At 36.8% G+C, this 15,726-nt stretch overlaps 1 long non-coding RNA gene across 1 annotated transcript in view; it reads right to left on the reverse strand.

Annotated features, from left to right (window-relative positions):
* LOC125611496 overlaps positions 1–15,522 on the reverse strand; it is a 23,171-nt gene extending 7,649 nt beyond the window's left edge. Inside the window, exons 1-2 of the long non-coding RNA XR_007341651.1 lie at positions 15,348–15,522; positions 3,970–3,974 (exon numbers count right to left, since the gene is read on the reverse strand). This is a non-coding gene — a long non-coding RNA (uncharacterized LOC125611496). The remainder of the gene's footprint in view (positions 1–3,969; positions 3,975–15,347) is intronic.
* Between the last annotated feature and the right edge of the window lie 204 nt (positions 15,523–15,726).

Consider the following 15,726-nt stretch of genomic DNA (forward strand, 5'->3'; position numbering starts at 1 on the left):
AAAAAGAGCATGCTACAGGGACACTGCTACATCGATGTTCATAGCAGCACAATTCACAATAGCAAGACTGTGGAACCAACCTAGATGCCCTTCAATAGACGAATGGATAAAAAAAATGTGGCATTTATACACAATGGAGTATTACTCTGCATTAAAAAATGACAAAATCATAGAATTTACAGGGAAATGGATGGCATTAGAGCAGATTATGCTAAGTGAAGCTAGCCAATCCCTAAAAAACAAATGCCAAATGTCTTCTTTGATATAAGGAGAGTAACTAAGAACAGAGTAGGGTCAAAGAGCATGAGAAGAAGATTAACATTAAATAGGGATGAGAGATGGGAGGGAAAGGGAGAGAGAAGGGAAATTGCATGGAAATGGAAGGAGACCCTCAGAGTTATACAAAAGTAGATACAAGAGGAAGTGAGGGGAAAGGGAAAAATAATACAAGGGGGACAAATGAATGTCAGTAGAGGGGGCAGAGAGAGAAGAGGCGAGGGGAGGGAAGGGGACGGGGGATAGTAGAGGATAGGAAAGGCAGCAGAACACAACAGACACTAGTATGGCAATATGTAAATCAATGGATGTGTAACTGATGTGATTCTGCAATCTGTATTTGGGGTAAAAATGGGAGCTCATAACCCACTTGAATCAAAATGTGAAATATGATATATCAAGAATTATGTAATATTTTGAACAGCCAACAATAAAAAATTAAAAAAAAAACATGTATTTTAATCATTCTAAATTAATGCAGAAGTGAAAAGTATTTATGGACTTGCTTATGTTTATATGATAGATTTTTATTGGTGAATATGTATGAATTTAAAAGTTTATCCTTCTAGAATTTGTCATAGACATTGTAATGAATCACTAGAGGAACATTAAGTAACCAGGACTATGAGAGAGTAAGACATGAATACAGCCCACAGGAAGGAGGAGGGAATAAAAGAAGATAAACTACCACAGAACCTATAACATTTAACACATATCTTTAGTATATGTTTAATGTGACATTGTAGGTGGAAAGAAGGTGACAACAACTATCATCATGAGAAAGAGTGTATGATGAGGCAAGTGGGGGAAATTGTAAGCACTTTGGCATATAATAACAGGGACAGGAGTAAAATAGACTGAATAAACTTTCTAAACACTGTCAAAATGGAAAGATTTGACACAGTTTAATGTTGGGCTCATTATTATCACTATAGCTAGCCCCGGGGTATCCAGGAGAGGCAAAGTTGTTCAGCCTATGTGCAAGAGCAAGCAGTTTCATCTGAGAAAGTTCAGTCTAAATATCCACCTATAATTAGTCACAGCCATTTGTTGGTGGAGTTCTTACTTTTACCACTGGGTTTAATTATTGATATGGTTCAACTTCCTGTGGTTATTAATTATGTTCAGTGTAAATATATAAATACATAAATATTTACTATTTTATTAATATTATTATATAATATAGGTTTTATAATGCATATATGCCAAAATAAACAATTGGATCAGTTACCCAAGTTGTTCTAAATGTTAAGAATGATGTTTGATAAAAACAACTATTCATTCTTCCAGATGATTATTTATTTATTTATTTTTTATTGATTTTTTTTTAAATGACAGTGGAATGCATTACAATTCTTATTACACGTATACAGCACAATTTTTCATATCTCTGGTTGTATATACAATATGTTGACACCAATTCGTGGTGGCTTCATACATGTACTTTGGATAATGATGTCCATCACATTCCACCATCCTTCCTAATCCCCTGCCCCCTCCCTTTCCCTCCCACCCCTCTGCCCTATCTAGAATTCATCTATTACTTCCATGCTCCCCCTCCCTATCCCACTATGAGTCAGCCTTCTCATATCAGAGAAAACATTCGCTATTTGTTTTTTTAGGATTGTCCAACGCCATCTTCTTCTCCAATGCCATCCATTTATCTGCAAATGCCACATCAATGTTTATAGCAGCACAGTTCACAATAGCTAAACTGTGGAACCAACCTATATGCCCTTCAGTGGCTGAATGGATTAAAAAAATATGGCATATATACACAATGGAATTTTACTCAGCAATAAAAGAGAATAAAATCTTCCAGATGATTTTAAGAATTAGTTTACTAGGTTATAGAAGTTTCTTCTTTGTTTTTGTTTTGTTTTGTTTTACTTGTTGTTCTTTTTGTTTGTATGTTTATTTTTTTCCGCTCATTCAGGAAAATGCTGTTAATTCAAATCATAACTCAATTTGGGGTTTTTGTAGTCATACACTCTTCTCATAGTTTATCTTGAAGTTTTATTTTATTTTACTTTATTTATTTATAATTCTAGGGAGTAAACACAGAGTGCTTTGCTATTGAGCTGCATTCCCAGTCCCTTCTATTTTATCTTAAGCCTAAGTTTCACTAAGTTGCTGAGGCTAATCTTACACTTGCAACCCTCCTCTCAGCTTCCCAAGATGCTGTGATTATAGACATGAATAATGGTACCCAGATTGAAATATTAAATTTCAGTTACTTTTTAAATTTTTTAAATTCTAATTACTATTGAGAATGAGATCTCATATATTCTAACTGGTTATTTGGAATTTCTCATGATAGTATTACTTATATTTATCACATATATACTATTCTATTGTTTTTTTTTTTCTAATCACATTTGGTGTTGATAAAGAACCTCCTGGTTCAATAACAATACTTCCAAGTTCAATAATGCTGATATGTATGTGCTGAGGTTGGACAGAATCTCAAATTAGAAAACTAAACAATCTGGCAGGAATTTAAAATCTCTGAGAAAAACTTAGCAAGAAGAGTGATGCAGGTGGCATCACTATACCAGACCTTAAACTATATTACAGAGCAATAATAACAAAAATGTCATGGTATTGGCACCAAAAGTGACTTGTAGACCAATGTTACAGAATAGGACACAGAGACTAACCACATAAATACAATTATCTCACATTAGATAAAGGCGCCAAAAACATATATTGGAGAAAAAATAGCCTCTTCAACAAATAGTGCTGGGAAAACTGGAAATCCATTTGCAGCAAAATAAAATTAAACCCCTATCTCTCACAATGCACAAAACTCAACTCAAAGTGGATCAAAGACCTAGGAATTAAACCCGAGACACTGAGACTAACAGAAGAAAAAGTAGGCCCCAAATTTTCATCATGCCAGATTAGGGACCAATTTCCTTAATAAGATTCCTATAGTGCAAGAGAAAACCTAAAGTGAACCTCACCTTTGAAAGGCAAGAAATTAGGAAGCTGGTTAGTTTGGACTCTCCAATAAATACTACTAGATCTTGTCCCTGGCAAATATGAGTTGGCAAAGGTTAATTAAAAACAGTCATTGATGAACTGAGAGTGTTTGTTGTGTTCTATTGCTGTACCCTTTATTTAAAGGCTATTTTCTTTAAAATTTTGTTATAATAATTTTAGTTATTTTCTAATTTATTTATATCAATTCAGTAAAATTCTATTTTTATTCTTTATTTACTACTTTTTAAATTTTAAAACCACAGGATTATATAGGTACAAAAGATAGTCATAACTGTCTGGTGTAAGAAATAAAATATTCTAGTTTATATTTTCACCACATAAAAGAGTCACAGAAGAAAAAATTAGTCTTGGATCTCAAATCTTCACATTTGCAGATCAAGAAATATAAATATAACAGAAGTAATTAAAGATGGGAAAGAGTAAAAATAGTTTTAAAAATATGTATATGTACATATATGACTATATATGTATGATTTTAATTATGATGCTATATTGGGATAAAGAATTAAAAACAAAAATTATCAACCTAGAATTTATGTTTTGTGAAATAAAAGCAAGTGGCATTTAAAAATATGAACACCATAGACAAGGTTAATTAAAAAATAATCACCAATGGGTATATAATTCCAATTTTCAGAACATGTGTTATTAGCAAAGCTTCTTCAACAGACACCTATGTGCATGCACACATACTACTTCAGTTTGGAAACTCTTTTGTAGCTCTCATAGACTGATTATACCTGGGATGATGTCATATAGATTTAGTTTAGATTTAGTATGTCTGACAAGCTGCACTTTTATCGAATCATACAAAATCTAAGAGGCCACCATAAATTCCTATGCTCACTTGCTGTTAGTGTTTCATAATCCATTCTGCATCTTGCCTCTTCAGGGCACACCTGGTCCTAGTAGAATGGACTGGTCATTCCTACATAATCTATTTTCACAGTTTCTCAGTAGCAGCAATGGTGTGGGACTCTCCAAAATCTATTACATGCAAAAGGATTCATAACTACCTTAAGGGAGAGCACAGGCTTTCGTGTCTATCTGTAACAATCTGATGCTGTAGAAAATGGCATTAGTGTGACTATGCTTAAATGGAAGATTCATGGTGCTTCAAACTGTGAAGCTGTTTGCACCTGGAAGAGAATCCAAGCCTATATAGTACATGGTGGAACATATACCTTTTCATTTCATACCATTAAAATTCAGTGGATGAGAAGTAGCTGATTCATATAATGTAGTCACTGCTGTATGCTGCCCACCTGGGCTGCTGAAACAGGGCAGATAATTCTTAATTCCAAGGAATGGTAGTTAATATCCTGATTTCTCAAACTAAGGAGGTGGAAAAACTCATATACATATTTAAATAGTCAAAAAAATTGTTAAGAACAAAACAAACTGTGAGGTACTTATTCACTAAGTGGTTACTGTGAGCACAGATATATGTGGGAACACATGCCGTTGAATTAGCCTATTCATGTGCCATATTACTTGACACCCTCTTGATAGTGTAATGATGGGAATTCAAGTAGGAAGCCCTTGACTGTGCCTTGTATTCATTATGGTCTTGGACAGAGAATAAATTAAGCCCTCAAGTGCATTAGTTTTACTTTCATGTTTTACTCTTCTGAAAGTTTAAATTGACATTTGAAGACATTATATGTTTAAGGTTTTGCCAGCATTTAAATATTACTAATCAAATCTTTAGCTTTTCTTAGGATGGAAAGATGGGTTCAACCAACAACACTGGATCCTTTATCCACAGTGGCCCCATTTAGATGGACATGAGCCACTGGCATCTGTACAAATCCACAAACAGGTAGCTGTTAAATATAGATTAGATGGAATATAAACATCAATCTGCCTCCTTTCTAATTTCAGCTTCCTGCCTGGTTCCAGGGAGCAGAGACAATTGAAGTTTGAATGTTCCCCAATTCATTCCTAAGAACTGTTCAAATATTTTCATCAGAGGTAGCTTGCAGATTGAAATAAATCCCCTTATCAATGTCTATAGTTACTTACGATAGTTTTTTTTTCTTTAAAGTAGAATAGATACTTCTTTATCTTCATATATTTTCAATCCCTTTTCATAAAAATCTAAGCAATACTGCTGTTTCAGGAGTCATGGTATCTTTCACTCTTGACAGATAATGTTAATGTCTTCTTTATGTGAGTAGGTTTTCCACACTGTGGGAAAAAGAGCAGTTTTAGAGATGTCCCTTGCTGAAAAAGGGACATAATTTCTGGGTTAAATTTGATTTTAAAAAGATTACAGTTACTGGGCTGGGGATGTGGCTCAAGTGGTAACACACTCGCCTGGCATGCACTGGGTGCTGGGTTCGATCCTCAGCACCACATAAAAATAAAATAAAGATGCTGTGTCCTCTGAAAGCTGAAAAATAAATATTAAAAATTCTCTCTCTCTTCTCTCTCTTTTTACAAAAAGATTATAGTTACTAATATATGTATAGCATTGTGCAACTTATAAAGCATGCTCAATTATAGCATATATTTATTTTTAAGTTCCTTTTTAAAGTACTACAGTTACTTATGATAGTTTTTTTCTTTAGAGTAGAATAGATACTTCTTTATCTTCATATACTCTCAATCCCTTTATATAAAAATCTAAGCAATACTGCTTTGATGAATTATGTATTACACTGTGGAGCTCAAAGAGGTCCACAGTGGACAATTGAGAGATGAGTATGAGTAAGTGTATGTTCTGGGTCAATAGATCCATCATCTAGCGAGGTCACCTGATGAAGATTCCTGTTTTTTTTTTTTCCCCCATCACCATGACTTCATGTTTGTATCATGACCATAAAGGGCTTCTATGGGCTGGAAAGGAGGTGTAGAAATTGGCTTTCTTTCTGTCTACCCAGGTTTATTGTTTAACCACTTTGGGCAGCAAAGAAGGAAAACAATAGAGGAGAAATATTTCAAATATCCCCAGAATAGCTGACAGGTTCAAAGGTTTCCAGGCTATCAAAAATGAACTCTTAAGCAAAGAAAAGGAGCTTGCTTTAGAAGACATTCTTGAAGAAGCCTCAACATGCAGAAAGGACCTAATTGTTACTTCATACCTACTGCTACATAGTCACAATCATTCATTTGTGGTATTGTTTAATCATTTATGAAGTATTATGCTACCATAATAAAGGTTTCTGAGGCAGGAATACATACTAAGAATTGGTAGAGAAGGAACATTAAGTTCCATATGCTTAATGCATCCACAGTTGTCCCATAAATATAAGCTGCTAAGGGTAACAGTCACACATTCTTTCTGCCCTGTCACATGCTTTGGAGATGCTTGTGAGCAGCTCTGTGCTTGCAACTTTTCTATCTCTCCAAGTTTCTTCTTTATTATTCCAATGCACTCTGCTCATGAGACTTCATGAGACTCCTCTGATTAAGGACACCTCAATCACAAGATCAGAATCTGTCAAGCAGCCACAGATTGATTTTCTTGCTACTAGACCAGAAAAAATACATTTTCTCTTTCCCATATAGATTTTGCAGTGAAGCTGTGTGGGTTATAAATTATTGGCCCATTCAGACTATCAGTGATGACTTTGGGTGATACATAGACTTTAGGTGTGTTGTATATAATCTTACAAAGATGCAAATTAAAAGCATATTTGCTTTATCTCTCTGGTCTGGTGTTTCATCATCCCATGCCATTATAACCCTCTGACAGAAAACCATAGGAATAGTAAGAAAAGAAAATGTAAGATTTGGAAATTCTTGTAAACTTAATTCAATATTACCTCATACAGAGAGTGTGGAGAAGGCATCTACACTTGGAGCAGTGCAGTCACAAATTAGCCAGACAAAATAAATGGAAGATTTGAGAGTTCCATTGTCCATATCTAGCCTGTAGCTCAGCATCCCACAGGAACTGGAGAGAAAGGAAAAGTCATTTCTTGCTGTTTATGAGGCAATATTCATAAGAAAATATCCAGTGGAACACCAGAGCCAATTGAAAAAATAAAAACTATCTTTCATCCTTCCTTGTTTCTTAGTTTAGCCCTTCTGTTCTCTTGAAATATTCAGGAAGGATTTGCCCTGACTTTTACCATCTCAGGAAAGTGCTTGGAAAAAAAAAAAAAGATATGCCATTCCCTGGATCCCCTCATTTCTTCCTTCACGAGGGAGAAAGGGTGATAACACACTAGAGGGTGCTGGGGAAAATGTACTTTTCTGCATGTGACCTCCTCTCTTATTTACTCTCCCCAATCCACCTATCTAGAAGCAACATGCTTCTAAAGAAAATTTCTCTGTTTTCTTTCTTTCTTTTTTCTCTCTCTAGACTATTGTATAAAAATCAAAGCAGTCATAGTCCTCAAGGAAGCTGGTTGGATGTGTGTCTGCTCTGGATATCCTATTAATGCCCCACTAATGCTGAATACCCATTTCACAACCAGCTTTAGGAAAGAACATGAAAGTATCTAAAAGGTCTCATCTCATTTTCCGGATTGAATTCATCAATGACAGAGATGATATTTTAATTCTCTTCCGATTGTGGTTTATGCCTCTAATTCTGAAAATAAAGAAAGAATTGCTTCAAGTGTGTTGATCCAATGTCTTGCTGATGTCGGATTAGGAAAAAGAGGATGGTAAGCCTTCCAAAAGGTCAGCATGGTCCAGAAAATAGGGTTTCTAAGGTGATGAGAGCTTTTCAGGACTTGGGAAATGGCTGTGATTAAGCAATCATGAGGGACTGATCCTTAGCAGTGTGGATGTATGAATAGGCAGTGAGAGTAGCACTTCTAGGCGTCTTACTTTCTGGGATACATGTCCTTCTCCTGTGGGGGTACATCAATGACTTTCCACCTGGAAACAAAGAATTCGAAATGGGGACAAAGACAGGGCACGGGATGATTCTAATGGCCCACATCATTACTTTTGGCAGCTTGCCACAGGATCTACAGGGGAGGGACTCTCTCCATGTGGCAATGTTGGAGACTGTCAACAGAAACTTGGTGGGGGTCACCTTTACCAAGACCCTATGCTGATGACTTCTCTCCCACTCTTTTATACCCTTTGTTATCTTTCAGGGATGGAGATTAATAGCATGGATTCCAGGGAAAGACAAAAATATAGGTCTGAATACCAGATGCAATACTAATTATGCAAGCCTTGGATGTGAGCCTCTCAGCCTCATTTGCTCATCTGGAAAATGAAAATGACAGTAGCACCGACTAATTGAGGTGAAGTAAAGGTCAAATAATCCTTATGCAAGTAGAGGCCAGTGTCTGTTTCAGAGTAAGTGAGCAGTAATTATAAACCATGGAGCCATGAGTAGAAGAGTCTTTTGGAGTGGTCCTATCAAGAACTTCAGTGTAGATACCATTTAGAATGATTCTCCAGGAAAAATATGAAACAAACAAACAAACAAACAAAAAACTCAACCCTCTTTGTAAGGTAGAATTAATAAACTTAACCACTTCCAGAGATGAGAGGCATACTCCTTGACTTTAAATAAAAACCATTGCCATTTTGTAATTCTATCCCATATGGCTAAGTATGGGCGAGCTCAAGAGCACAAGTTTTGGGGTTAGACAAGAGTAAAAGTTCCAGATCACTTTGCTTAATAATCAAAAGGCTGTGTTTCTTCAGGGTTAGAGAAAATAGAGTAACTATTTCATAAAAAATTCCTTAAGATAATAAATAGAAGATGCTTTGCACAATTGCCTGCAAGTAGTTGACCCCTAGTACCTACCTGTCAGCATCATGCCCTCAGAGCTACCGTGGGTGCCATGAGCATCGCCTAGTAACACTAGCTTCATCTCCAGATCACCCTTCCATTTCCTCATTCCCTATCCTTAGATTCCATTTCGTTCAGCTATTCATGGTCTCATTCCTCCAACTGTCCATCTGTCCATCTGTCCATTCTCAGATCCTGTCATCATCGCATTCCTTCATCATTCATCTGTCCTTCTCCCATTCTACTATGCTTCCATCCCTGTGTCCTTCGGGCATTCCACCCTTCCATCAATCCTGCCGTGCCTCATGAGGATTCTTGACTGGCCCCCATCAGGGACTTAGCTATAAGGTTCTGGAGACAAACATGTCTTCAAGCTAACTTCAATAGTCAGTCATAGTCATAAAAATTAATTGCAAAATCTTAATCTAGATTAATATAGATTAAGCCTACACTTAATTTCTAACAGACATTTTAAAAACACTAGAATTTTAAATTATGTTTATTATATAATATATATAATATTATAATTATGTGTAACATAATATATTATAAATATGTATAATATAATAATTATGTTTACTTATATAATATTTTTACTTTTATATTTTAAAATTTTTAAGATATATTCTAGAATGTGAATATCCTTGGCTCTCAGAATTATTTTTTGTATATTTTTCAGAAGAGAAAACTGAGACTAAGGGACTTGAATGAGATTCTGTGACTGGCATATGACACAGCCCAAACTAGAACCTGGTACATGGAAGTTTTGAGCATTATATAGACAAGGATTAGAGGGTGAGAGGATGGAGATAGAACATATATTCAGGGACTCCACTGAATAAAGCTGTTCTGTAAATTCAGATATGTCTCCTTCCAGACCTCCTAGCTAGTCTGTGTGTTTCAGAGTAATAACCTTCTTCAGTGGTGAGCACTATGTTTCAGCTTGCTAGGGCCACAAGATGCTCAGCTATTTGATTATTATGGGGCTATAGTCATAAAAATTGTCCACTACAACACCAGAGCCAATAGAGGAAACCAATCTTTCATCTTTCTGTGCTTCTTACTCTAGATCTTTCTGTCCCCTTGGACTCTTCTGCTAGGCTTTGCCACCATTTGCGCCTTCTCAGGAAAGTTCTCAGAAAAAAAAGGGTATGCAATTTCCTCCAGCACTTCATTTCTTCTTCTACAAAGAAGAAAGGGGTAAACATTACTTCTAGGTGTGTCTAGGAGGATGTTTCTGAATAAGATAAGCATTCGAATCAGTAGACTGAGTAAAGCCAGTTGCCTTCCCCAATGTGGGTGAACCTCATTCAATCCACTGAAGACCTAAATAGAAGAAAAGACTAAGAAAGAATTCTCTCTACCTGCCTGACTCTCTTCAATGGGACATCAGTCTTCACCCACACTCAGTCTGGAACTTGAAGTAGTACATACACCATCAGCTCTCTTGAATCTTGGTCTTTTGACTGGTGCTGCACCATTAACTCTCCTGGGTCTTCAGCTGGCTGGCTGCAGACATGGGACTTCTCAGTCACTAAAATTGTGTGATCTAATTCAACTCCTCATAATAAGTCTCTCCCTCATTCCCTTTCTTTTCTCATGGGTATGTGTGTTTCTCTATTTCTATGGCAAATCTAGACTAATGTACCTACTATGCTACTTTCTGTTATAATCCTTCTTTATTTCCCAATACCCTAACTTTTGGGCCTTAGGACTTACAACAACAACAATTAAAATTTGCATATCTTTATTTTAACCTGTCATTATCAAGTGCATTTTTGTATCTAATCCCTTTAAAAATCCCTTGTAACAAGGTATTTATTGTTTTCCTGACTTACTCTGGGGAAACTATGGCTTACAGAAATAAAATATGGTTCATGTACAGAGATGGTGAGAAAATGCATGTGGCTGAGCAGGGCAGAGGACTATGCTCCTAATTCTAGAACAGGCTCTTCAGAACAGAGTCCTTGGGCAATGAACAGAAAGATTGCAGAGGAATAATAACAAGACTGCAGTCTATCTTTTCCCTATCAGATTCTGCAATGTTTCTGATTTTCAAAGACTGTTCCAAATATAATCACTTGAAATTCCTATTAAGGAACAGCCTTTTCACGTGCATTACTTCAGGATGGGCTGCATTTTAAAATGCTCACTTCATCTGCTTTCTACTCATTGCTCACCATTTGTGATATGTTGGTAAAGGACTGAAATTCAGTAATTTACATTTTCAAACAAAGGCTGGATATTGCCTTTAACAAATTAAATATTACACTAATGCATGCAGGCAGTCACTATTTGAATAAATTGTGAGAATAGGAGTATCTATATATTATTTTTTCTTTCTTTTGTTAGACTTTAAGCTATGTCAGACCTGAAATCATAATGTATATTTTTTATCATGTATTCTTTTCTCCTTTTTATTTGCATGCACAAAATTTGGACACACACGCACACAGACACACAGACACACACTCACATACTTTAAGGAATTGTACTAAAATTAGTTTTAGAATGCAACAGAAAATTACCTTACTTCTAAAGCTTCCTGCCTGCTCATCCTCTCTCCCCTACAGAGAGAACCACTATCAAAGATTTTTATCTTAATTATCCCAATTTTCTTTGTTCTCTTTTCTCCCCAGCAATACATGCATCTCTAAGCAATCTATTGCTTGCTTTTAGCAAGTTTGGGGTTTTTCCAAAAGAATCATACTGTGTTCATTATTCTGTAACTTCATTTTTTTATTCCACTTGTTTTGTAGATTATTTTCCACGTGTCTCATATAAACAATTTGCCCTAGAAATGAATAATTTTGAAATTGATTAGTAGTGGAATCACCCACTTTCAACTAAATGGACAATCCATATTGCCAGGAAAATTACCTACAAGGACAAAACCCCCAATTATACCTGGTTGAATAACAGCCCTCTACTGTACTGAGGGCCTCCGGAAGCTTCATACTTGTGAATTGAAACCCAGCATGCAATGGCTTCCACCTTTTGGAGTCCTACATCTCTGACCTGTGCTGTTCATGAGCACCACTATTCTCCACAGCATCTAAATGGAAGCCTGATGCTTCTGGCTACCTTTTTGATGCATACATATGCATAATAGAGCTTCACAGAGGAAAAAAAAACAATAGGACACACACACACACTCACACAAATACACATAAATATACAACGGGTTTATTTAAATAAGAAATTGGCTCAGAGTCAGACACAGTGGCACTTGCCTGTAATCCTAGCAGCTTGGAAGGCTAAGACAGGGTGATCATGAGTTCAAAGCCAGACTCAGCAACTTAGCGAGGCACTAAGCAATTCAGTGAAACAAAATACAAAATAGGGCTGGGGCTCAGTGGCTGAGTGCCCTGAGTTTAATACCTGGTACTCCCCCAGTAAATAAATAAATAAATAAATAAATAAATAAAAATAAAAAGAAAGAAAAAGAAATTGGCTCAAATGATTATGGAACTATCAAGTCCACATCTGCAGTATGGGCCTGCAGGCTGGCGAAGACCTAGGAGAGCAGATGGTGCAGATAAGTACAAAGGCTGTCTGCCAGGAAACTCCCATTACTCAGGCAAGTTTGATCTTTTCATTTTATCCAGGCCTCCAACTGACTCAAAGTCCACAAACTTAAGTCAATCTCATCCAAAAACATCGTCTAAAATGATGCATAAAATTAACCTTCATAATAAGGAATAACAGGAATTCTAATTTTTGAAATATCTACTTGAAATTTCCATTCCTGCTAAGGTACTGCTCTAGGCCTGTAGATTCCACTCCTGACACTTCTGAAGCCTCTCCTCTATTTTCATGTTCTCTTTCTGGTATTTTGTGAGCACTCTCAATGCTTGCCATGGGCACCATGCTGTCACTACTATTAATTAATCTTTCTCTTCAGCTAGCCCAAATAACTTCAGGTTAGACAGCGAGTCTCATTCATTTGTGTATCTCTGGTTATCACACTAGGCATAGCATAGAAGGGGCATCCAGTGAGTATTTGTTGGACACAAATCAAAACAGCCTTATAAGTCACACTCATTTCAATATTAATGTATGGTAATACTGAATAGGAATAAGACTTTTTGATAGAACATTTTGGAAGACAATGCAATTCCCCTAGCTTTTCCTTTCTGGCACTAAGTTCTCAACTCTGTGTATCTGGAATGATTCTCTCATTCACAATCTGCCTGTGAATAAGAGGGCCAGACTGCAGGGTTCTCTAAAAGGCATATTTATAAAAAGGGCAAAAGGATTTTCACATATGGCTGAAAGCAAAATCTCAAACAGATTTTGCTTTGTGTGCTTTGTGTGCCAGCGAGCTTAGGCAGTGCTCCAGACCTACCAACATGCTCCACAGTGTCCCTCATCCCCTGCCAGCCCCTCCTTACTATGGGATCAATGATAACCACCATGTGAAAGATGTGGGACTTGTTCTCATTTAGATCCTTTTGTGTGTGTGTTCTGCTCATCCAGCCTTAACGAGGACACAACCTGTGATTCTGGCATGTCTATTGACTTATGAGTCCTTACAACCAATTGCAGAAAGTTTTAGACTGTGTTTGCACATTTCAAGAAGTATGCATTTGACGATTGTTATTTCCAGGGGCTCACTTACTTCAGCTTCTGCTATCCCAATGACTGTCCTCAAAATCCATGTTGAGCAAGTCCAGGCTTCTGCCTTCTCACCCTAAGAGTTGATTTGGGATTCGTTTTCTAACTTGAGCACTCTGTTTGCAGTAGTCTTTGATTCAGAGAGATTTTTCTCTATTAGTCACAAATACAATAAGAGCATTTAAAAACACTTAGGGTATGGAGGACAATTACTTAAGTGTAAACAAATTAATTGTATGATGCAATTTAATGGTGTTTGACAGCACATCATTGTATGGACAAGATAAAGGTGAAGTGAAGAAGGACTCAAGTCACAATACTTAAAAACCCATAAACCATGAAGCTAAAACTCAAATCCAGATCTGCAGAAAAAATGAAGCAGGATGAGTGCATATATTCCTGTCACTGGTGTAGTCAATTAGTTGCTCAGTTACCTCAGTCACTGGGAAGTAGAGATGCAGAATCAACACACAGTTTCCAGGAGCTGGTGAGAGAACTGGCTGGTGACAAACCTCAGTTGATGTACAGTAACTCAGTTTATTTTTGGAATGCATACAACTGTTATAGGCTTTGAGTGGGTTGTGCCCATCAATCCTACATAAGCAAGATAATATCCATAAGCCAATCATCTTCTGCCTAATGTAACCGCATTGTGAGGAAACTCTAAATATTGCTATCATGGTGGAAAGCAATCTGGAAGGGTCTTTTTTTCCTAAGGGAGGGGGCTTGTTGAGTCAGGGATTTCATGCCCTGAGGCCCCTGACTCTCGGTATCCTGGCCCAGTAGTTTGGCAATGCTAACCACAAGTGCCGAGGATGTGGTTTCACCCCATCCTGCAGGCGCTCCTGTCAGGCCTGAAAGAATGTGGATATTTCAAGCACTTCTGAGCTGCTTGTAGCTGGTAGCCGCAACTGAAAGTTATTCCAACAGATGAGTGATATGTTTGAGTATTTACTATGGCCAGTGTGTGAGGTAATATTGCACAATTATGAAGCAAATAAAGAGATATTTTGGGATAAAGAATTGGAAGTCACATTGAAATTGCATAGTATTGGAAAATTTTACTTGCTTTGATTATCACTTTGACTTTAGATGCTTTGATTAGTTTTGCATTGCAACTTTCAGAAAGGGCTGTTCTCAAAATGAAATTATGGATAAAAAGAACTCAAAAGAAAATATTTACCTTCAATCAAATTTCCATTGGACTAATCCAGTGACATATATTTTCAACTGAAAAAAAAAAAAAGAAGAAGAAGAAGAAAACTGCCAAGGTCCAGCCCCGGTGGGAGGAGTGAGGGTCCAGTCTCAGGAAAAACTTTATTCTCTCTTTTGGCTAATGGTGGCATAGGTATATTTATAATTTTTATCCTTGTTATCATTCTTCCAGTTACCTTCAGATTGCTAAACCATGGAATTTGCTCAGCTCATTTGGAACGTCAGTCTTTTCTCTTGAAACAAAAACATAAAGGGGGAAGTGGTGAAGGCATTCCTGCACCCTCTGTCTGACAGTGTCACAGCATGGGGGATGCTGAGGCAGGGCAGCACCATCTGGAAACCGGAACCATTAGGAATATTAAGTGTTTTGTTTATGATACTCATGATATGGATAACAGGGCATATATCAATCAATAATAAAAGTGCATATTGCCTAAGATTGCAGAAAAATTCCCAGAATGAGACTAAGGATACAATTAAGACATGCCATGAGGTGCATTACAATATCTCTCAGGATACAAACAATAGTGTTATTCCTCAAGCCTAAACAACAAGAAATATTTATCCCCTGGTTAACAATTTACACTAGCCCCCCCCAACCCATCCTGAAGCCACAACCTGTACAACAGCTTAGCTACAGAAAAACAATTGCTGTGCCAACCCCAGCTTATGGTGTCCCTTCGAGGACAAGAGGCTAATAAAAATACATTCCCCAATCAATAGACCCTCCTTTGCCTTACACAGAAACTTATGATGAAAATGGAAAACACATAGTTAACATAAATGACAAATGGTTTGAGGTGTAAAGCCCGCCCTTTAGTTAAAAATTACAAAGGCATAAGAATTGGTGTGCTCTGACCAAGGATCAAGGAAGTTCTTTAAGCAAGCAGTTGAATAGGTCA

Source organism: Marmota marmota, unplaced genomic scaffold (assembly GCF_001458135.2).
Source record: "Marmota marmota marmota unplaced genomic scaffold, marMar, whole genome shotgun sequence".
NCBI lineage: Eukaryota > Metazoa > Chordata > Mammalia > Rodentia > Sciuridae > Marmota > Marmota marmota.